Source organism: Rattus norvegicus, chromosome 3 (assembly GCF_021556685.1).
Source record: "Rattus norvegicus strain SHRSP/BbbUtx chromosome 3, alternate assembly SHRSP_T2T, whole genome shotgun sequence".
In the NCBI taxonomy this organism is placed as follows: Eukaryota; Metazoa; Chordata; class Mammalia; order Rodentia; family Muridae; genus Rattus; species Rattus norvegicus.
Window position 1 is genome coordinate 20,733,662 of NC_141536.1, and position 24,048 is coordinate 20,757,709.

General features: G+C 37.8%; 1 protein-coding gene across 11 annotated transcripts in view; it reads right to left on the reverse strand.

The window, feature by feature from the left end:
- Strbp (spermatid perinuclear RNA binding protein) overlaps positions 1–24,048 on the reverse strand; it is a 166,357-nt gene that overhangs the window by 134,494 nt on the left and 7,815 nt on the right. Inside the window, 1 exon segment of one of the 11 annotated variants that reach the window (NM_001429553.1) lies at positions 21,552–21,629. The gene's annotated coding sequence lies outside the window, so the exon portion shown is untranslated. 11 annotated transcript variants of the gene reach the window in all.

Consider the following 24,048-nt stretch of genomic DNA (forward strand, 5'->3'; position numbering starts at 1 on the left):
TCCAGGATAGTCAGGGAAACCCTGTCTCAAAAAAAAGAAAATGAAAAAAAGAAAAAAATTGATAGAAAATGTGAGAAATAAAAGGCAGGCAGTGTCTTATTCATTCACTTAGATTTGATAATTGATGTATATTGATTGTAGAATATATACATAATTATTTCAGTTTTTTTAATATCTAAGATTTTTATAACAAATTCTGAGAGAATTATAATAGTAATAAATTGCATTGACCTATACAGAAACAACTTACATATGAATATACACTCTGTATAATAGATTATATATGTGGCCCTCATCCTTACAATGAAAATTCAAAAGAAACTCAACTGGTATAGTTGGCGGTAGGTTTTCAAAGTGCTGACTCCACTTTCTCATTTAGTTGTTTCTTCTAAGAGTGACACCATGAAGCACTCATGGTTTGTTTAATCCTAGCACACAGTCAGTAGAGGTGGGTCAATCTATTTAGTCAAGTGAATTTGAGGCCAGCTTAGGTTACATAGCAAATTCAGACCAACCAGAGCTACATAGTGAGACTACCTCAAACGAGCAAAGAAAAAGACAATAATGAAACACAAATAAATACAAAACCAAATAATTTCAATTTCATGCCTCCTTTAAAACTAGTTTTATGGGGTTGGGGATTTAGCTCAGTGGTAGAGCGCTTGCCTAGCAAGCTCAAGGCCCTGGGTTCAGTTCCCAGCTCCGAAAAAAAGAAAAGGAAAAAAAAAAAGAACTAGTTTTATACAGAATAATCCATATCAAGACTTCTATTATTCATCAAAACAACCAAAAAAGATCTTGAAGCTTTATGCTCTTAATTTTCTTCACTAGGAAAAACAGACATAACCACAGACTTCTAAAACTGGTCAAAAAGCCAAAAACAACATTTCTCAAAAAAAAAAAAAAAAAAAAAAAAAAGAGTGGTGATGTTTCTAGCAAAGATCACCAAACAAATGATTTCTCTGTTAACATTGCTCAAATCCTAGGCTTATCCAATGTTCTTTCTGTTGTCTGTACTTGTTTTTTAGTGGATTTTTTGTTTGTTTTATTGTAGGGAGTGGGATGTGATACATGTACATGATTCCTACATATCACACACAAAGGCCAGGACAGAGCATTGATGTCCTACTCTCTGGCTTCAGGCAAGGTCTCTCACTAAACTGGAAAGGTCAGCATGTCACCTAGGCTGATTGGCCAGCAAGTTCCTGCTTCCCCCAATGCTGGAGTTGCAGGCACACACAAGTGCGCGCACACACATACATACATACATACACACACACACACACACACACACACACACACACACACACACACACAGAGCAATGTTTTCTTTTTCATGGGACTGGGCATTTGTGGTCCAGTTCTTATGCTTGCATAGCAAAATACTCCTGATCCATCAACCCATTTCCCTAGCCTGTCCTAGCTGGTACTTAACATTTTCCTCCCCTTTTCTCAGAGTAATATTATACCAAGTACTAACCTTATCTAGGCAAATAGTTTGCATCTATTTAATGACTTAATTTTTATTTTTACTAGACATTCATGTTATTAATACAGGTAGGAAATCACATTATTGCCAGGATTCAAATGATGTTATCTTATTACTAGTAATAGCTGAACTTTATTAAAAGGACTTAAAGATTATTTCAGGCAAATAGAGAGGCAATAACAAAACATTCTATTGCTAGCCAATGGTAGGACAAATTTTATATGTAGGTTTTCTTAAATCTAGTTTTACTTTTTAATTCAATATGCATATGATAAAATAGCAGGCCACATAAGACTTGAGTAACTACATTCTTGCCAAACCATACAAAAAATGGTAGCCTGAATGATGCAAACCTCAAGCTTCAGAAAATTTATGACATAACCTACTAATTTATTGAGCCTATCAAACAAAATGCAAAAACTAATGCATCTTCAGTATCTGTGTATCCTAAAGATTATAGGTCATAAACAAGGTACAAAAAGAACAGTTCTTGTGGACTTGGTTATAGCTCAGTAGCAAGCCAAGCATGCAACAAGGCGCTGGGCTTGATCTTGAAGAACACATTGACATGGAGAATAAAGATGGTATTTGTTTCTCTGATCTAATCCCATTAATAGCAAAACTAAGCCTAAAAGGTACTTTATTATATACAATAAAAAATAATGATTCTATTAAAATTCAGCTAAAGTCATCTTTTCTGAAATAAATTAAAAAATCTCTAACAAGATAGGGTTCCAAGAAAAATAATCAAAAACGTTTAAAAGAAAAAAAAATAAAGCTTGCAAAGTTTAGTATGTTAAAATGGAATATACAGACATGATGGCAACTTTAATCCTAGCACTCGGGAGACAGAGGCAGGCAGAGGCAGGCAGATCTCTGTGGGTTTAGGGACTGCCTGATCTACCTACATATACCAAGTTCCAGGCCATGGCTACACAGTAAGGACTTGTCTCAAAAAGGAATAAGGGACACCCTGAAGTTCCCATGTTATTTTCTGATTAATAATCCACCTGTACACATACTTAACATTCTGCAACAGCCCAGGATTTCCAATACCTAATATTCAAATTACCAAAAAGTCTGGACTGAAAAATATACTCTCCACAATACTTTAATAGTGAGGAAAACTCTGGATGTGGGGGCACATGTTACCTAAGCACCCAAAAGGCTGAGGCAGGAGGATCACTACTAGTTCAAAGCCAACCTGGACTACATAGCAAAGACACTGTCTCAGACATTAAAGAGCTGTGTTAGCTAGCCCGCACTTTTAACTGTAGCATTTGAAGGCATAGGTAGGTATATCTCCGCAGGCTTGAAGCCAGCCAAACCTACAGAGCCAAACTCTGCCTCAAAATAAACACTACTTCACAAGAAATACATTTACTAAGAACCAATGGCTCATGTCTGTAAATCAGAACTTGAGAAGATCATCTAAAGTTCAAAGACAGCCTGGGCTACGTTGTGGGTTCCAGGTCAGCATTTAATAGGGGACATTTAATTGGGACTAGCTTACAGGTTTCGAGGAGGTTCAGTCCATTATCATCAAGACGGGACCATGGCAGCATCCAGGCAGGCATGGTGCAGGAGAAGCTAAGAATTCTACATGTTCATCTGGAGGCTGCTAGCAGAATACTGGCTCCCAGACACCTAGGAGCCCACACCCACAAGACCACATTTACTCCAACAAGGCCACACCTACCAACAGTGCCACTCCCTGAGCCTAGTGTACACAAACCATCACATTCCACTCCCTAGCCCCCAAAGGCTTAGTTCAAACCTAAGTCTGTGGGAGGCCATTCCTAAACATAGCATAATGCAAAATACATTTAGTCCAGCTTCAAAAGCCCCCACAGTCTGTAGCAGTCTCAACAATGTTAAAAGTTCAAAGTATCTCCTGAGATTCATCCAATCATTTAACTGTAATCCCCAAAGCAAAACAGGAAACCAGCTGGGCCAACTCCAAACTCTGCATCTCCATGTAGGTCAAAGCCTCCTTTTTCATCATTGTTAATTGCAACAAACTTCTTTCTCCTGGGCTGGTCCCACTCCCTGGTAGCAGCTTTCCCCAGCAAATAGCCCACAGCTCTGGCATCTCAAACATCTTGGAGTCTCCAAGGAAACTTCTATTTTACAGTTTCTTGTTTTAGTGTCTGGGATCCACAATGATCAGAAGATCATTCAAAGGACTAGTGACACTTCTCCAGCTCTGCCCTCTGTAGCACTCTAAGCTCAGGTTGACTCTACTCCACTGCTGTACTTGGTGATCATCCCATGGTACTGGCATCTCCATTACATTGGGGCCTTCCACTGCAGCTAGGCCTCACCAATAGCCTCTCATAGGTTCTCTTCATGGTGCCAAGCCTCAAATCCTCAGGACCCCTTCATGTATGGACCTGAATTTAGCTGGGTGGGATCTTACCCCCAAGGTCACCACTCCCTTAATTCTATTTAATATCTTTGAACTCAGGATTCAGCTCCGTTTCACTTCCTGATTTCCTTTCTAACTTTACTATGCTTATTCAAAATGCTCTGGAGATTTAACCTGCGAACAAAGTCTATGATGGGCGTTTCCAAGACTTCCTTTGTCAGTGCAATTAATCTGAGTCTCTTCACCTTAGTCTCAATCAGACTCTTCAGACAAGGGCAAAAAAATAGACATGTTCTTCACCAAACTACAAAACAGTCTCTAGCCAGGCCACACTGAAATCTCCACTAAGCAGTACTGGGCCAGGTCTACACAGTTCAAATCACTCGCAAAGTGATTCCATATTCCTACTAGGATAGCCCATTAAGCCCCACTTAAAACATTCCATGACTTTCCAAATCCACATTCTTCCAAGTGAAAACATGGTCAGACCTATCACAGCAATAACCCAGTCCCTGATTTCAACAACATCTTAGTTAGGGTTTTACTGCTGTGAACGGACACCATGGCCAAAGCAACTCTTATAAGGACAACATTTAATTTGGGCTGCTTTACAGGTTTTGAGGTTCAGTCCATTATCATCAAAGTAGGGAGCAGGGCAGTTTCCAGGCAGGCATGATGCAGGAGCAGCTGAGAGTTCTACATCTTCATCTGGAGGCTGCTAGCAGAATACTCTAAAGTGTAATTTCTAAGGAGTTCAAGTATTCCATTAGTTGATATATCTAAAGAATTGTCTCATTTATGAATGTAATGATTATAAGGCAATGCAAATTCCTAAAATACTTCCTGAATCTTTAAAATAAGACCAATAAATAAGTCATATTTTTTCTGCCCCCCCCCCAAAAAAAGAAAGAAAAAGAAAAATCACAAAGATGTTATATATACTGTTTTGGCTTTGCAACTTCCCAGCTAGTTTCCTGTTTTATGTCTGAATCTCAGTTGTCTTGTGTGCAGTAAGAATACTACCACCTACTTTATCTACTTACTTGACTGAAAGAACTATAACAAGAATCAAGAGTTCAATGTGTATAAAAATACTCTACAAAGTGAAGCAGAACTGTTCTAGCATTTGTTTGGTTTAGTTGCTGGTGTTTTTAAGATAGGATTTCTTTGTGTAGTCCTGGCTGTCCTGGAATTCACTCTGAAACCAGGCTGGCCTTGAATTCACAGCAATATACCTGCCTCTTTCTCCCTGGTGCTGGGATTAAAAGTGTACACTACCACCAACTCTATTCTAGCATTTTTACTGAAACTATTATAGCTTTTCTATAGACTGCCACCTTTACACCAAATTCTGCTCTCTATTACTTCCCAATGGCACCTGCAAAAATATCTCTTTCTTACATTAAGATCCTATAAGTGAATTATACTAAGTACTAAGAAATGGAGTTATCGGAGCTGGAGAGATGGCTCAGCAGTTAAGAGCACTGACTGCTCTTCCAGAGGTCCTGAGTTCAAATCCCAGCAACCGTATGGTGGCTTACAACCATCTATAATGGGATCCGATGCCCTCTTCTGGTGTGCCATAAAATAAATAAATAAAATAAATTTCTAAAAAAAAAAATGGAGTTATAAATGATCCTATGCAATGTTCACCTCACATGCTTCTAAGAAAATTTCTTGTCCCACATTTCCAATAAGAAAAACCATGGGGAATGCACTGAAGATAGAATCCCCAATTCGCTTAGGTCCCTAAATGTCTTTATAAAGGACAGTCATGTGCTAATGTGAAATACCTGTCCTAGGCTATTTAATTCATTGAAATCAGGGAGTTTACTCACTGTATTTTCAGGACTATTTAATAAAGCAGGTAACTAACATACTGTGTAAGAAGAGTACAACTATAGAATCCCTAATAGAAGCAGGTTTCTAACATCCTCATACAGAAACTTATAAAAGATACCTATGCTGACAGTTTTCCAAACATGTATTATTTGAGGATAGAGTAAAGGATAGTAAGAAAGTAAACAGGCTCTGAAGCCAAAATAACTCAGGTTCAAATTCCTACTTCACCATTGCTAATTGTGTGACTTTATAATGGAAATTCAACCTCTCTTATCACTGGTAAGGATACTGCGCCAAAAGTAGGAATGAATACAAGCAGTATTAACACGTCACCAAGCTACTGTGTTTAAATTTAAACACATGATTTAAAGCTGCTCAAAAGAATGCACGGCACCCAGCATTTAGTAAATATGAAGAAGTTCTTATTAAAAGCATAGTCTACCATGATCCTGCAGAGTTTCACAAAGCCAATCATGTATCAGTGAAGCACTAAAATATTACCAAAGAGTACCCTTGACATAGTGTGATATGATGTGTTCTAGGAAACAAACAAATGTAGATTCCCCTACAGACAAACTAAAAGCCATCTAATTGCCAGCAACAAAAGCAGAGAGTTACTTAAAAGATGCACTTCGTAGGTTCTGGCTATTTAATCAAATCATCATAGCAACAAGCAGAATTGTGCAGAAAAGCCCAATTTTAACACAGACTGTCTTAACCTCTGATAGAACTGGTTTTCAAGACAAAAATGTATCCTAGCATCACACATATGCACATGGATTTGTAAAAGAACTAATATTCAATTAATCCAAAGATGTGAAAGGAAACTACCAAAGAAATTTTCAGAAATTTTTACACTGCCTCCAACAATAAATCATAATGCATAAAAATCAAAAGAACTTCATTAATTTACACATATACAACAGGAAAGCCACAAGAGCCATGTCTGTCATAAAAACTCAAAAAAAAAAAAAAAATCTGCCCTAGCTTCATTTCTTTTGCTGTAATAAAACAGTTTACAATTCCAAGTTATAGTCCGGTAGCAGGGGTCTTAAGCAGCCAGTTTTATCACATAATAGTTAAGAGCGGGGAGAAATGAACGTATGTTAATTTCTCGCTTACTTGGGCTCAGCTCAATTTCTCTACTGGAACAGTGTAGTACCCATTTGCCTAGGGAATGGTGCCAATATGATGAATCATATCAATTAACAATTAAGGCAATCTCACAGGCCAACCCAAGGAAGACAAATCTCCAAGTGTATCTTCACAGGTGAGTCCACCTTGTGTCAAGTTGATAATTAAAATTAATCAGAAGAAGGAGGGGGGCAGAGAAGGAAAATAGGAAAAGAGCACTGGTTGCTCCTCTATACGACCTGCATTCAATTTCCTGCACCCACATAGCAGTTCACAAACACCTTTAACTCCAGTTCCAGGAGACTGGACTCCCTCTTCTAGCTTCCTTGGGCACCAGGCATCCAAGTAGTACATAGATATACGTGCAGGCCAAACTCTCATACACAAAAGTAATTTTTCTAAATTTAAACAAAAGTCTAGTGTGGTGGCAGGCACCTCTGAGTTCTAGGCCAGCTGAGGCTACATAAAAAGACCTTGTCTTGGGGTTGGGGATTTAGCTCAGCGGTAGAGCGCTTGCCTAGGGAGCGCAAGGCCCTGGGTTCGGTCCCCAGCTCTGGAGGTTTAAAAAAAAAAAAAAGACTGAGGAAAAAGACCTTGTCTCAATAGATTGATGGATGGATGGACGGACAGACGGACGGATGGATGGATAAAATGTCTGCAGCAGAGGCAGTCATATTTATGCTTTTTTACCTCTAAAAACAAACAGTATGGAATGTTTTCTTAGTATGAAGCCATCTATTGTGGTTTTCCTAGATTACGTTTATTCTCACTGATAACATTAAGTATTCTGACTTTACTTGTATTCATACCACAAATGGAGGGCCAATAGCCCACATTTTACTTTTTATAACAGCATATGTCTTGTGAATATGGCTTGAAGACGGAGAGAAGAGCAATGACATTTTTCTGATATAACATTCTTTTAAGAGTAAAGTAATATATCTCCTACAATGAACTAGGAACCATGTACAATTTTAGAAGTCATCAAAATGTGATTTATTATTAAATATCTGAATTATTAAATATTTTAGTAAAGTATCCAAAGCTCTCTTCTAGACTTTTTTTTTTTCTTTTTTTTTTTCAGAGCTGAGGACCAAACCCAGGGCCTTGTACTTGCTAGGCAAGCGCTCTACCACTGAGCTAAATCCCCAACCCCTCTTCTAGACTTTTCAAGACACCAGGCACTCATATGGTTGAATATATATACACCTAGGCAAAATATTCATACATATAAAAAATAAATCTTTTCTAAAAATAAAGAAAAGCATCAAAGGATTCTAAGGGACATCTAAGGTCATAGAACTAGTAAACGACTGTCCTCACTCAAAACCAGATCTTCTACACAGTATTCTCCTGCTCAGATTGGCTCAAGTCTTCAAGTCCTGCTCTCACTTCAAACCTTCCTCCACAAAAATCCTCTCCAATTATTCCTTTGGACTTCTCTTCACACAGAAGTTAACTAAAAGTAAGGTCTATTAGGTCTTACACTCCAGTTGTCTACACCAAATTCAACAGTATACTAGACCCATTATACTAGACTAGAGCATTTTGATGCTTTTTGTTTTGTTTTGTAGATTTATATATAGGGGTATTTTGCCTGCATGTTATGTGTACCATGTGCACACCTGGTGCCTGTTGTGGTTTGCCCTGGAGTTATCTGTATTTTGATGCTAATTCCACTGCCCCAAGGACTGCAGCCTAGTCATGTACTCAGGAACTCAGGTGACTTCACCAGAACCTTCTCCCCATTGAATCTGCAAAATACAGGTGAGGGGCAGGTACAGGACAGAAGGAGGCTTGTCATTGGATGAGAAGGAAGGATGGGTGGGAGAGAAGTTTGAAAGAAGAGGTGGAGACTGAAACGGAAAGGAGGAAGAGACAGGAAGGAGAGGGGGAGAAGCCGTGGCAGGACACTATGGCAGGCTACGTTAAGATACCACTCTGTGTATTTACAGGTTGTTATTAATGTTCTTAAGGGATGGATGGTACTGGGCTCTGTACATTTAGGTGGGCAAGTATATCTTATCAATTGGGCCAAAGGTTATTGTGTTGTGTGTCCTCTCGTGTAGCGATTTAAGTGTAAGAAAGTGTGTGGGCCGCCATGGAATTGGAATGTGTCCTTCTGGCAAGATATCCAGCAGGTATCTTGGGGCACTGCAGTGTGACCTAGAGGGATAAAAGACAACCCTACTTTTTTTTATTTTTTATATTTTACAACAACAGGTGCCTGTGACCAGGTGACAGGTTCTCTGGAATTGGATTTATGGGTGGTTTTGAGTCATCATTTGAGTTCTGGGAACAAACCCAGGATCTCTATAAGAGCAGCAAATGAGCCATGGCTACCTCCAGCCTGTTTTTTAGTTTTTGAAATAAGGTCTTCACAGGTAAACCAGGCTGTTCTTAAACTATTTACGCAGCCCAAGCTGACCTCAAGCTAGCTTTGAAAGTTCAATTCCTGTCTCAATTTTACAAGTGCTTGGGACTACATCCAATTCTATGTAATGCTTTCTAAATAAAACCATTTTAGTGTTAAATATTAAAATCCTAACTGGAGTCTAGAAGGTAAATCAATCAGTAAAAGTGCCTGCCACACAAGCTTGAGGGACCTAAATTCAGCTCCCCAACATTCACATAAAAACCAAGAGTGACAGCACATATCTATAACCCCCCACCATGGAAGAGGAGAGACAAATGAAAGCCTGAAGCTCACTAGCAGCCAGTTCAGCTGAAAAAATAAGTTCCAGACTCAGTGAGAAGCAGTCTCTAAAAATAAGGAAAATGGTGAAGACACTTGACCTCCACATGTAAGTAGGCAAGTAGGCACATGTACACACATACACACACACACACACACAACCACCTTTTTCAAGCCACATTAAAATCAAAGGAACCCTTCATTTTCTTTAATATTATCAAGTCAATGAATTGGTGGAGGAGTAAACAGGAACCCCAGAGGATGTAACTTTATAAAGAGTTTAAAGCAAGTAACACTAAGCTCATTTTCTAAATTACATTCTACTTTTTCACTCTCATTTGTTCTTCTCCTGGTCAGCACAAAATTCCCTTCCATTTTAGAAGGCACTTAATTTCTATATCCGTATCTTCCTGTAACTTCTGCCACAAGCACAGTAACTATCTTAATTACTTGCCTGCTAGTGTGATAAAATATTGTGACAAAAGCAACTTATGGGAGAAAGGGTTTAGTTGGGTTGCAGTTCCAAAGGAGATACAGTCCATCACAGCAAGGAAGGCATGGCAGCAGGAGTATAAGCCCAACCCATGTGGTATCAGCTGTCTAGAAGCTGAGAAAAAGCAGAAAATAAGGACAGGCTTTATAAACCCTCAAGCCTGCCTGCCTGCCCTCAGTGACATATTTTCTTCAGTAAAGTTCAACTTTCTACAGATTCCATAACTTCCCAAAGAGCACTGGGGACCCAAGTGTCCAAACACGTGAGCCTGTGGAGGGCCCTTTACATTAAAAAAAGTAACCTCATTAATACATATTTATTGAGCTCTGCTGCCTCTACCTCCACTAGAATGTTACACTCAACAACTTAAGGGATCATGTCTATCTTATTCAGAACAGAAAAACCCTATCTCAAAAAACAAAACAAAACTGCATATTTCCATTTCAATTTGTATACAATTGCATATAATTCCAAAATTGTAATTTCATTTCAACATTTCAATGGAGGTAGGGGCAGCAGAGGCCAATAAATTTTATAAATTAGAAATGTTACTGTTGAGGTTTGAATGTGAAGCATCCTTTAATACAGTTCCTCATATTGTGGTGACCACAATAATAAAATTATCCAATTGCTACTTTATGACTATAATTTTACTACTGTTATGAATCTTAATGTAAATATCCGATATTCAGGCTATCTGATATGCAACCTCTGTGAAAAGGTCTCAAAGGAGGTAGGACCTATAGCTGGAGAACCACTACCATACATTTATATAATTCTTAAAATGATACCACAAAAAAGGACTTATTATTTCTTAGGTAACAGCATGAGACACTGTACCTCAAAAATAGAACTTTTGTAAATTCCAAAGGTGATAATATATCCTCTGAAATTAAGTACCCTCTCCCCTTGAATGGGCTTATAGACTGGATTCTCAGCCTCAAATTAACATTGGTATTACCTCTATTACCTCTAAAACTCTATGTTTAGGAACCATAACATCAGACCAATTATATTACAATCCCTCAAGGAAAAAAAACAACTCAAGCATCTATGGTTTTTCTATCTTTCAAGTAATTCCAGTGCTCACTTAAGAGTGAGACTGAACAGCCTCCAGAGCTGGAGAGTGTACGATACATTTCAATAGCAAGCCCTGGAACCCTGAGAACTGATGACCTGGGCCCAGGAGTTGAAGGGACAGGTAGACAATACTAGTGAAGGGAGAGATCCTTGACCTCATCAACAGTTTCCAAATATCCAGCTACTAATATATTTGCAAAAATCTTAGTCTCAGATTTCATCTGTCTTCAAAAAACAAAAAGACTCAAAGAAACCTCCAAGAACATAAAAATGGAACTATTCCTTTGGCTTGTCAAAATCTTTCAAACAGAAGGGATATTATACCCTATTTAGTTAGCCTAGAATCAAAAGGACTTATTCTCATAAATTTAACACATAATCCATTAAGTACATAAGGAAGCTTTTCTTTTTTTTTTTTTTTTTTAAGTTTTATATATATGAACACTCTATCTGCATGTACACCTTCGAACCAGAAGAGGGCATCATATCCCATTTTAGAGGGTTGTGAGCGACCCACATGACTGGAGGGAATTGAACTCAAGGCCTCTGGAAGAGCAGTCAATACTCTCTTCACCTCTTAGGGGCCAACTCTTCAGACCCTAAAATTATGTTTTTCATGAATATCAAGTATGTAGTTCAGGTGCAGTGCTCTTTTCCATCTGCATGGAGAAAACAGTGACAGCAGCAGAACAAAAAACAGTTGGGCAGAGTTAGTATAATGCCTTGCCAGGCAGGAGGCAGGTATCTCTGTCTGAGTTCAAGGCCAGCCTGGGGGGTTCTTGTTTCTCTTTCTCTCTCTCTCTCTCTCTCTCTCTCTCTCTCTCTCACACACACACACACACACACACACACACACACACACACATCTGTCTTGAAAAAAAAGAGAGACAGATATTAAAATGTACAGAACACTGAACAAACCCAAGCAAACCACATACCACAACTTAATTCAACACATCCAGGAAGCAGTGGGTAAGTAATGAAATCTCAGGGATTCTACAAGGATTTTATTAAGTAACATAGACACACCTTTCTTTTTGTCTTTAACTGTGCCTGTGACTTTACTGAAAGTGTTTTTGATTTTTAAGACTGTTGGGAATGGGGGATAGAGGGATCTAATCATACTACATAAATTATTGAGTTAAAAGAGATTGTCAGCCCAGGAAATAAAATGCTATAATGTAACAAATATCTGACAGTTACATGTCACTTAAATATTAAAGTAATAAGGTCATTTTTAAATATGTGTACTCTTTTTACAAGTTCAGAACAACCACAAATTATGGGGCTACAAACCACCAGTTTTTCTAAGGAAAATTGTAGCCTATAAAATACTGGCTGCCAGTACAAATGAGTTTTTTCCTCAAGCTTTGTAAACCACAATAGTCTTTCAAATGTGACTATAACCATATTATTCAATCAAGAGGCAAAGCTTCTAGATGGCAATGCTTGGCCTAAAAAACATTTGTATAACCCTACAAACTGCTCCATGCTGTCACTTTTGAAAAGAGATCTCGAATTTTTTAACATTACTATTTTACCACGATTTTCTTAGGTAATTAAGTGCTTTTATAACTTTTTTGAAGTCCGTGTTAGGGGCCAATGAGATGGCTCAGTGGATGTACGTACAAGCAAACACGACAACCTAAGTTCAATCACTGAGACCAACATAGTAGAAGGAGAGAACTACCAAAAGTTGTTCTCTGACTTCCACAAGTGCATCTATAAACAAGCAGAGATGTAGAGATGGATGGATGGATGGATGGATGGATGGATGGATGGACGGATGGACGGATAATATAAAGAAAATCAGCTTTGGAACTCAGTTATCAATTGCTATTTTTTTAAAAGAGAGAAAAATCACCATCCAACATGTCCCCACATACAGCTATCCCTCAAAAACTGCAAAAATTCCATTACAATCCAAAAAATATTTCCTTCAATTTATTGCCTAAGTAAAAAAAGTAAAAGATGATCCTGATAAAAGAGCAGAATAGATTTAATTCCCAGTTCTACTTCTGCTGTTCTCTCTCTGAACTTGGACAGAAAACCAACCATTCCTCAGTGTGATCATTTATTAAAAAGAAATACTTTTGTTACTTCATGGTGAGGTTTATGTCATAGATATGCAATATACATAAAGAAGATTGGCACAGTACCCTAAATATATCCAAAATATTAAGAAGCCTACATGTCTTGTGTAAATAGTGTATCAGAGATAATACTGATCTCGAAAGAAAAAAAAAAAAAAAAAAAAAGACTGTAAGCCCGAGTGTCTTCTAATGCTAGCTATTGTATAATAGTTTCCTCCAACCTTAGGAGAAGCTCTTTAAACAGAGACAGTAAAACAACTCAAAATAGCCTCAGGAAGTCCCTGAAACTGACCAGAGTCACTAGGCCCCTCCCTGCCAGATTAAGCAATAAAAACTTGAAAGTCCCTCTTACACAAGAAGCTGGGCTGCAAAGCAGACTCTTTGAGAAGCTGAACTGCAAAGACTCGAGACCAGACAGCTGACTCAAAGGAGCAGAAACCAGCTGAGCTGCCTAGACAAAGTTTAGACAAGATACTTGGAAAGGACACTATCAAACCTATTGAGTTATCTAAGGCTGTGAAATGTGCTCCAGGTTCCCAGATTTTATGAACTGACACCTGTGCTGAGGTGGGCTTTGATGACAGAGCTATCATTGAGTCATTTCTGTTCCTGTAAGTAACCCCAATAAAGCCCATTGGTTCACCAAACTGGATTTTGATGGTATCCATACTTTGATCTGTTTTGCATTCCCTATAAGGGTAAATAGATATGTGTGTTGTGTCCTCCCCAGAAAAAGTTTTGTTACAAAATAGGCTCTTTAAATTTTTTAATCCTTTTAACGATTCAGTAAGAAAACATGTAAGCACAAGGTGTTTGTGCAAAAGGCACCTTACAATGCATTGTAAGTTATTTCTACAATAGAAAATGTTTGCATGGAAATGTTTATTCTAGGTATGTGTTTCTTTCCAAAGAAACATATACATATATATATATATATATATATATACATGTGTGTATACATATATATATATGATCCATGTGATCTTAATCTTGCTCTCCAATATATGAAACAGCAATGATATATGCTGATTTAAGTTTTTGAAAGGACAAACAAAACTTCTAAAAATAGTAGAAATAAGGCAGGTGTGGTAGCACATTCCTTTAACCTCAACAGTTGGGACACAGAGGCAGAAGGATCTCTGTGAGTCTGAGGCCAGCCTGGTCTATATGAAAATTCCAGACCAGCTAGAATAACATGGTAAGACCCTGTCTCAAAATAAGTTAATTTCTTTAAGCTATACTAGAAATAAACTATACCAATCTATTTTTTTAAATAAGATGACAGTAAAACTATAAATTACGACTTAACTTTATAGATTTTTCTTTTTTTTTTTTTTCGGAGCTGGGGACCGAACCCAGGGCCTTGCGCTTCCTAGGCAAGTGCTCTACCACTGAGCTAAATCCCCAACCCCAACTTTATAGATTTTAATATACCCAAATGTGGACAAGTCATTGACCCACTATTCATATATGATTTCCAATTCAATTAAAAAACTTAATGCCAGGGGCTGGAGAGATGGCTCAGTGGTTAAGAGTCCTTATTGCTCTTCCAGAGGTCCTGAATTCAACTCCCAGCAACCACATGGTGACTCACAACCATCTGTAATGGCAGCTACATCAGGCAGCTTTACTACTACTTGTAACTCCACCACGGTTCTGTCACTGCTGCCTTTTCCCCATGCAGATAAAAAAGAACACTACACCTGAAATGCTTCTTTATGTACTTTATTGTAATGGTTTGTTTAATTTGTGAGAATAAGTCCTTTTGATTTTAGGCTAACCTTAGACACATGCACATATATACACATATATACATGTAAATGAATAATATAAAACCCTAAGGCCTGGGCTCAGCTGTGAAGATCATTGACCATTACAGAGGACCTAAGTTCAGTTCCCAGTACCAACATGTTGGTTCACAACTGCCTATTAACTCCAGTTCCAGGGGATCCAATGCCCTCTTGTGGCTTCTGTGGACATATACATGTACACGGTGGACATGATCTTGAAGGGTCATATACGTACATTTTTTTAAATAAATATTAAAAGCCTACTATCTGTCAAATACTAGATAGTATTAAAATATCTAAGAATCATCTGAGAAACTACCCTTTTCTAGCTACCAATTTGCGTGAGGTAAATTGTTCATTTTCACATACTTCAACCAAAATAGAATAAACACAAAGATTTTCTATTAAGCTATACTAAATTAAAATGTAAAAATCAATAGCTACTTTTCTCACTCAATTTTCTTCTAGGTTGTCTTTTTTTTTTTTTTTTTTTTTTGCAGTCACCTCAATGCAGTCACCTCAGCTGCTGCCACCCACCATTGATGGCATTTTTTAAATTAGTAAAACAAAAGAGCTCAGTAATTTAGAGTGTTCACTGCAACTATGAGGACCTAAATTTGGATCCCAGTACTCTTATCAGGATGCTCACAACTGTCTATAACTTTAGTTATTGGGGATCCAACAGCCTCCACAGACATATTAGTACATGCAAGCACTAAGCACACACAATTTTTTCAATTATTCATTTAATAAAATGAAAATAATTTCCAGTATATACTTTCTAGATATCAATAAATAGTAACACATATAAACAAAAGATGTGTAAGATCCTCAACTTTTTAAGAGTATAAAAGGGTCCAAAAAAAGTGTGAATCCAGACATGGTAGTACATGAGAAGAATCAGATCTCTATAAGTTCAAGGTCAGCTTGGTCTACATATCAAGTTCCAGGACAGTTATACAGTAACTCTGTCTCCAAAAATATAAATAAAATAATTTAAAATAAATTAAATTTTTAAACACACACACACAAAATGACTATGTCAGCCAGGTAGTAATGATGCACAACTTTAATCCCAGCACTTTGGAGGCAGATCTCTGTGGGTTTGAGGACAGCCTGGTCTACAGAGCTAGTTCTAGGACACTAGCACAGCAAAAGCTATTCAGAAACCGTATCCAAAAAAAAACTTAAGGAAGACAGACAGATATGTTGATACCATACAATTTGTGAGCAAGTGATAAATATTTGACCATTTTTCAGTGTCCTCCTCCAACTAACAACTTCAATTTTCAGTGAAGGGCTTTGACATAAAAGCATTGTCATCGATCCTATTTCATAAAGATAACAATCACTTAGCCATATGACCTGTTCTAAGTAATCAAAACACATATACATACACACACACACACACACACACACACACACACACACACACACACACACAGACCAGAAAGCATTTACTGAGTTCTGATCAAATGCCTGCCTGGCACTGTGCTATATTTACATTATCCCTTCATTTTCAGGACCCCACAAAGTAGCACAGAGCAGGAAACAGACTCAGATTTACTTGCCAAAGGCCACAGGAAATAAGCAGTGGAATCTGGACTTAAAATCCAGTCTGTGTGACACTAGACTTCAGGGCTCTCTACTTTTACCAGTTACCTTCATTGTCCTAAAATCAGTACAGATTCTAGAAATCAGACCTTCACTTACTTTCTATGTCCTTGACCAACCCACAACTTCTCTGAGCCAGCTTGCTCATCAACAAGATAAGAGGGTTAGTCCTGTAATCTCCCAAGTTCCCTCCACAGCTAAAATTCTTTTTTTTTTTCTTTTTTCTTTTTTCTTTTGTTCTTTTTTTTTTTCCGGAGCTGGGGACCGAACCCAGGGCCTTGCGCATGCTAGGCAAGCGCTCTACCGCTGAGCTAAATCCCCAACCCCCACAGCTAAAATTCTTAAGAGTGATTCCTCATAACCTCAACCCCAGTTATAAAACAACCTTTGGTATGTTTTGCTGAACTAAATAAATAAAAACTTATAAAAATATTAATGAGAAAATTAATAGACTAGGATATAGCTTTCCATGGTTTATCATTAGTCATTATCATAAAATAGATAAGCATGAAGTATACACTTTTCATTCATTCCAAACAGCCAGACTATCCTTCTTTTACATAAGATTGGGTATCCTTGGAGCTGGAGAGATGGCTCAAATCACTGTTAAAATCACTAACTATGGAGAGATGCTCAGTGGTTAAGAGCAAAGACTACTCTTCCAGAGGTCCAGAGTTCAAGTCCCAGCAACCACATGGTGGCTCACAACCTGGTGCCCACTTCTGGTGTGTCTGAAGAGACCAACAGTGTACTCACATAAAATAAATAAATCTTTTTAAAATTAAAAAAAAAAATCACTAGCTATTCTTACAGACATCCAGGGTTAGGAGCAAACAATTGTATGTAACTCCAGTTCCAGGGGTCTTGACACCCTCTTCAGGCCTCTGTACACACAAACATGGTATATATATAAATACATTCAGGAAAAACATAAAATGAAACAAATTATTTCAAAAAAGGAGAGGTGGGGGTCTGGGCATCCGTACAGCTGACATCTCTAAGGATGGTAAACACCATCAGCATGATACAGTTATCACCTACCTATATACAGGATTTATTCTAAGGGGCAAATGCCTCCTCATTAGCTTGTTTAACACCACTTACCCTTTGAAGTAAATGTACAATTATCAGTGTAGACATGGAGACATTTACCAAGCATTTCTGAGAAAAGGAGGGTAAGCTGCAGGAAACTGTGAAACTGACACAATGACACTTCCATAACAACAACAAAAAAGAGGGGAAAAAAGGAGGGAAGGAGGACGAAGACACTGTCCAGGTAAAGTTTTACTAGTTTATGCAATACTGATCTTGTCTAAACTACCAAAATTGAGGCTTCTGTCTCTAACAGCTGCAGATTTCTCCATTTAAGGTCAGCCTGTCTGTAGAGAGTTCTAGAACAGCCAAGACTACACAGTGAAACCCTGGTCCTGGGGGGATTGGTGAAAGGTCAAAGCTGGGCATAGCAACTAACATCTGTAATCCTAGAACTACAGTAGATGAGGCAGGGGAATCGCCACAACTCTAAGACCAATCTTGACCCTGCCTCAAAAATCCAATTTACAATTTGGCATAGTGGATTACACCTTTAATTCCAACACTTAGGTGGCAGAGGCAGGTGGATCTCTCTGAGTTCAAGGCTAACATGACCTATACAGCAAGTTACAGACCAATCAGGGAAACATAGTGAGACACTAAGAAACATACCATTTAAATAAGCAAATAAACAAAAAGAATGTTACAAAGCTACTGTTAAGAAAAGAGGGCTGGAGAGATGGCTCAGTGGTTAAGAGCACCGACTGCTCTTCCAGAGATCCTGATAAATCTCTTAATTCTATCTGAGGCTGTCTGTCCTCCAGCCTACCCACATGTAAATAAATAATCTTAAATCTGAAAACAAGTTCCAATGCTAGTACATCTACTCTAAGCAATCTGTCTATAAATCCACTTGTTTATAATTTAAATAAGAGTCACATAAATGGGGCAAGGTGGAGAATGTCTGCAAACAAACGTCAGACACTACACTACAAATTTCTTATTTCTATATTAATGACCAATAAGAGTTCCAACAGCTGTTTCCTATATTGTTTTCCCTCCTGGACTGAGAAGCTCCTAAGGCAAATACACCATTTTACTAAGACACTACTTAATACCCCATACAAGATGACTCCTCCTTTTTTCGGTTTTGCCATCTCACTCCCAAATTTAGTAAAGAGATTCAACTTTTTGAAGCAAATTCATATGGATTTGAATTATAAAATTAAATCAATCAGGAGTTATTGAAGCTTTACTTTTCTCCTCTGGGAAACAGCAATCATTCTGAAAGAGTAAAGACTGAGAAATGCACAATGCTTATCTGCTACCGGTATTAATATAACTGACTTCTATAAAAAAATTTTTACAATAATACATTCACTATTAAGTGGCAAATAGAAGATTTTTACTCCTTAAAAGCATCAGACATGGGGTTGGGGATTTAGCTCAGTGGTAGAGCGCTTGCCTAGGAAGCGCAAGGCCCTGGGTTCGGTCCCCAGCTCCGAAAAAAAGAACCAAAAAAAGCATCAGACATTAGCAGTAAAGCATCAAAAATGGGTCATCTCTAATACAAAACAATACAACAGTCACCTTTACTTTGCAAGATTTGTTTGTTTACTTCCTTGGTTTTGTTTCATGTTTGAAATAGGATCTCATTATGTAGCCCTGGCTAGCCTGAGCATACTATACAGTCCAGATTAACCTTGAACTCAAGAAATCCACCTGCATCTGCCTGTAATGCGCTGGGATTTACAAACCCAGCTTTTTCTTTCTTTTTCTTTTTCTTTTTTTTTTTTTTGAATAAGTCTAATGGTTTAAACTATTTAATGTTTTCTTACCTTAAAATGATAGACATGTTTTCATGTTTTCAAACTACATTACATAAAGTGTGCTTGGCCTTGTGAATACACTAGATATGTGTCAACTTTAAATGACTTTTCATGAAAACTATTTATTGCTTTTCAACATTATTGGTGCTAATGAACTAATCATTGAGGATTTTCTATTCCAAATGTCTTTGTTTCCAACTTTTTTCTTTTTTAAAACAAAGAAAATAGACTAAATAAAATAAAAGTAAAAACTCCTGAAAGTAGGAGAGGTTTCAAGAAAAGAACACTCCTGGGTTGTATTTGTAAATCAGAAGCTTGAGAAAGGTAAGCCTGGAGCATGCTTAATTGAAGACCAAGAAATCCATTGTTTATGTGAGCCACACCTGTAATCCTACCTAGCATTTGGAAAAAAAGGCCTCCAGAGTATCATAAATTTGAGACCAGCCATGACTACATAAGTGAAACCCTGGGGAAGAAGGAAAAAAAAGGGAAGGAAGGAAGAGCACAATAGGACAATCTACATCTTGCCTCTATTCCGCCATTAGCTTGGTATTTGACTTTGGAAGAGTTATCTTAACCTTATCAAACAAAGAAGGCTTTAAAAGTTCTCACAAAGAAAAAGGTTTAAGAGAGAAATGAATCATGCAATAAGATCAAGGTCACCCCTCTGATGCAAGTGTTCAACTAATAAACTCAATAATGCCTTTTTCCTTTTTTTTTTTTTTTTTTTTTCTTTTTTTTTCGGAGCTGGGCCGAACCCAGGGCCTTGTGCTTGCTAGGCAAGCGCTCTACCACTGAGCTAAATCCCCAACCCCCGCCTTTTTCCTACTATTTAAAAATGCATTAACTAGAAGGCACCATTTAGCTTATATATTTTAAGTGTACTTATTAATCTATATTCTTTTGCAAAACAAATCCATTTTTATAAACATTTCCTGCTACAAAACTCAAATAAACAGAAGTCTAAAAGAATCTTACTCTGTTCTTAAATGTATTTAAAGCAAAAGCTAAATCCTGATATCTTCCCGTGTGTTTTAAGTATAGTTCTAGAAATGTTTTGGCAACTAACACCCTAACTACCATTAATTAGGTTAGATGGCCTAATCTCTCCCAGTGTGATTCTAAGTCCTAAGGGATTTTAAAAGGGGAGATTGCTCAGCACATAAAAGTATTGCCACCAAGCCTGAAGACCTAAGTTCCTGCGCTCCATCCCCAGGACCCACATAGTAGAAGCAAAGAATAGATTAGTATGTCCTCCAGCTTCTATATGCACACCATGCTTAAGGGTACCCATACGTATGCACGCATACATAAATAAGTGTAAATTTTTAATTTTTTTTAGTTTAAAAGAAATACAGCCTATCATTTAAACCTTTTAATTTAAATAGGCAGTACCTTCATATTGACAAAGTAGTCAAGGATTTTCATCATCTGATGTCAATTCAGATAGACACTACTTAGATATCTATACCCAGTGAAGCAGTAGTAAATAAAGGAGAGTTCAGAGTTATATCCAGCCACTGAAAATATATGAACTGTTTTTACCCTATGGAGCAAGTTTGGAGCAAACTTGGTGAAACAAGTTGAACCACTGACCGCTTGGGTAACTAGACACTTTCAAAATCAATTAGCTAGACTTACAGCCTATTAATATATTTTAAAAAGATTGGGCAAGGGGGTTGGGGATTTAGCTCAGCGGTAGAGCGCTTGCCTTGCACGCGCAAGGCCCTGGGTTCGGTCCCCAGCTCTGAAAAAAAAGAAAAAAAAAAAAAAAAGATTGGGCAAAAGTTGAAAATTTTTCTGAGAAAAATTCACTTTAAGATGTCAATAAAGCATTAAGTAAGCAGTGGTAGGACATTCTCTTTATTCCCAGCACTCTTGATCTCTGTGAGTTCCAGTTCCAGGAAAGTCAGGGCTACACAGAGAAACCGTCTGGAAGAAGAGGAGAAAAACAAAAGGCACGTAAGTGAGAAATATCACACTGACAGTGAGCTTATAAGCCCAGCGTTCCAAGCTAAAGAAAAGTTCAGCATTTAAAACCATGAGATAAGAAAGAGGCTAAAGAGATGGTTCAATGGTTAAGAGCACTCACTGGCTTCTCTCAGAGGATGCTGGTTCAATTCCAAAGCCTCTTCCACAGGCAAGGTATCGACCATGACAAATGCTGCTACTAGGTAAAATAAAAATTAAACTTGGAGGTTGGAGAGACAGCTCAGTAGTTAGTGGCTTGCTACTCTTCCAGAGGCCCCCAGTTTGCTTCTCAGACCTTAACTCATATTGTGCCTAATTTTTCCTTTAAAAGCAAACATTATAGCCAGATGGTGGTAGCACTCACCTTTAATCCCAGCACTTGGGGCAAAGGCAGGCAAATCTCTAAATCTGAGGCCAGGCTAGTTGGTCTAAATAGTGAGTTCATAATAATATAATAACTGAGTCAGTTACATAATAAAACCCTGTCTTGAAAAAAAACTAAAAACTAAAAACATTATATGTTTCTTAACTTGTAATAATTTTTTTTTATTTTTAGACTTTATTTTTATTTTATGTGTCTTGGCGTTTTTCCTACATGTATATATGTTCCACATGTGTGCCCAGTGCCCTCAAAGTGTGCCTAAGCTGTTCAAAAAACAGCTTACTGGATTCCCCAGGAACTAGCATTTCAGATGGCAACCATCATTTGGGTGCTGGGAACTAAGCCTGGATCCTCTCTCTGCAGAACAACTACTCTTAAAAGTTGAGCTTTCTCTACCTTCCCAACAAGTATCTTCTTTAATCTCCACTCTAGCTGTAAACTAGAGGATGTTTTCCAATTTTTGATATGAAATCTATAACATAGCTGATTTTGTATAATTCTATGTTTATCAAAAAGCTAGCAAATAAAACACCATTTTAGAGTCTTCCTTATTAATACATGTGATATCTACTCATCCATGCTAACCTTGACCTCACAGTTCACAAAAGATGGAAATGCACACTGATGACTTACACTGTTTATTCTCCCTAGTGCTAGCTTACACAAAAGTTACACCATCTTTCCCTTTAGTTCACTAGCTTTGCAAACTGAAAATTAGTTACCCAGAGATATTCAAGAGCTATTCAATATCTAAAACCTCAAAAAGCTAAAATGTGAATGGACTAAGCTGCACAAAAGCCAGTAAGTCAGTGCAATGATTGATGAGCTTCAAAATTATTTGAACTACAGACACAAGTAAAAAGACACAAGTACAAATGAACACCTGCTAGCAGGGAAGGTAGCAAGCCTGCACTACTACAATGACTTCTTGAGAAGCTGAGGCAGGAGAAACCAGCTTCAAGGCCAGCCTAAAAGCAAGACTTTGTCTCCTAAAAACAAAAATCAAAAACTTAGATTCGGTAGTTCAATTCCTATAAATCTAGCACTCAGGAGGCTGAGGCAGGATTATTCAAGGCTACCCTGAATTATCAAGGTTACACAGTGAGGTCCAGATTTGCTAGAATGAGACCTTGTCTCCCCAAATTTAAAAAAAAAAAAAAAAAATGGCTAGGGAGATGGTTCATCAGGTAAAGGGTCCTCCTTGCCTCCAGATGTCCTGAAAGCCTCAGCCTCAGCATAGTAGGAAAAAAAAAGAAACCCCCACAAGCTGTCAGTCCTCTGATCTCAACACACCACTGTAGTACAATCACACACCATACACACACACACACACACACACACACACACACACACACACACACACACACACTAACCTTTTTTAAATGACTGCCTCCACTTACTGTAAAATGAACTTTTTCAGTAAAACATAACCAAAGTGACAAGCTATAGTTAGTGTTTTGTTTTTTATTTTGTGGGGTTTTTTTGGGGGGGGGGTGAACTCCCCCCCTTTTTTTGTTTTTGTTTTTGTTTTTTTTTGAGACAGAATTTCTCTGTGTAGCCCTGGCTGTCCTGGAACTTGCTCTGTAGACCAGGTTGCCCTCAAACTCAAAGATTCTCCTGCATCAGCCTCCAAAGGCAAGCACCACCACAGCCCAATTCATAAGCTATAGTTTTCACGACCAATCTATGTAGGAAAATATAGTATTCTTTGCTCAACATAGTATTATTGAGTCCTAAGAAATTTTAGGTCTGGCACAAAACATGCTTTAGAACCTACATGCTTTCTGAATCAAACCAGCAAAGAAAGCTTAATAACAGCATTCTAAAACAGGCACTGGGGGGCAGGGAGGCATGCTCCTCCTTTAGGACAATAACTAGTTAGCATGTCAAAAGGTCTAGGTTGGTTAAATTCGTAAACAAATTTCTGATTTGCCCAACTGCACTGTGCAAAGCTTAGCTTCTGGGAAACGCAAACAAGAAGTTCTGAAGGTGCTGTAACAAACTACATCCTATCCATGACCCCAAACACCTCAGAAATTATACAACTTGCTGTAGAATTCTCATTTTTCATATGAAAATGAATAACAAAAATCACACAATGCTGTGATAAAATCAACTGTACCCTTTCAAGTTGTGCTAAAGTTAACTAGAGAAAGCAGGTGTATATGGTTTTTGTTATGTTAAAAATAAGAGAACTTGAATACCAAGTAATGAAAATTTAGAGCTTCTTCCTTCA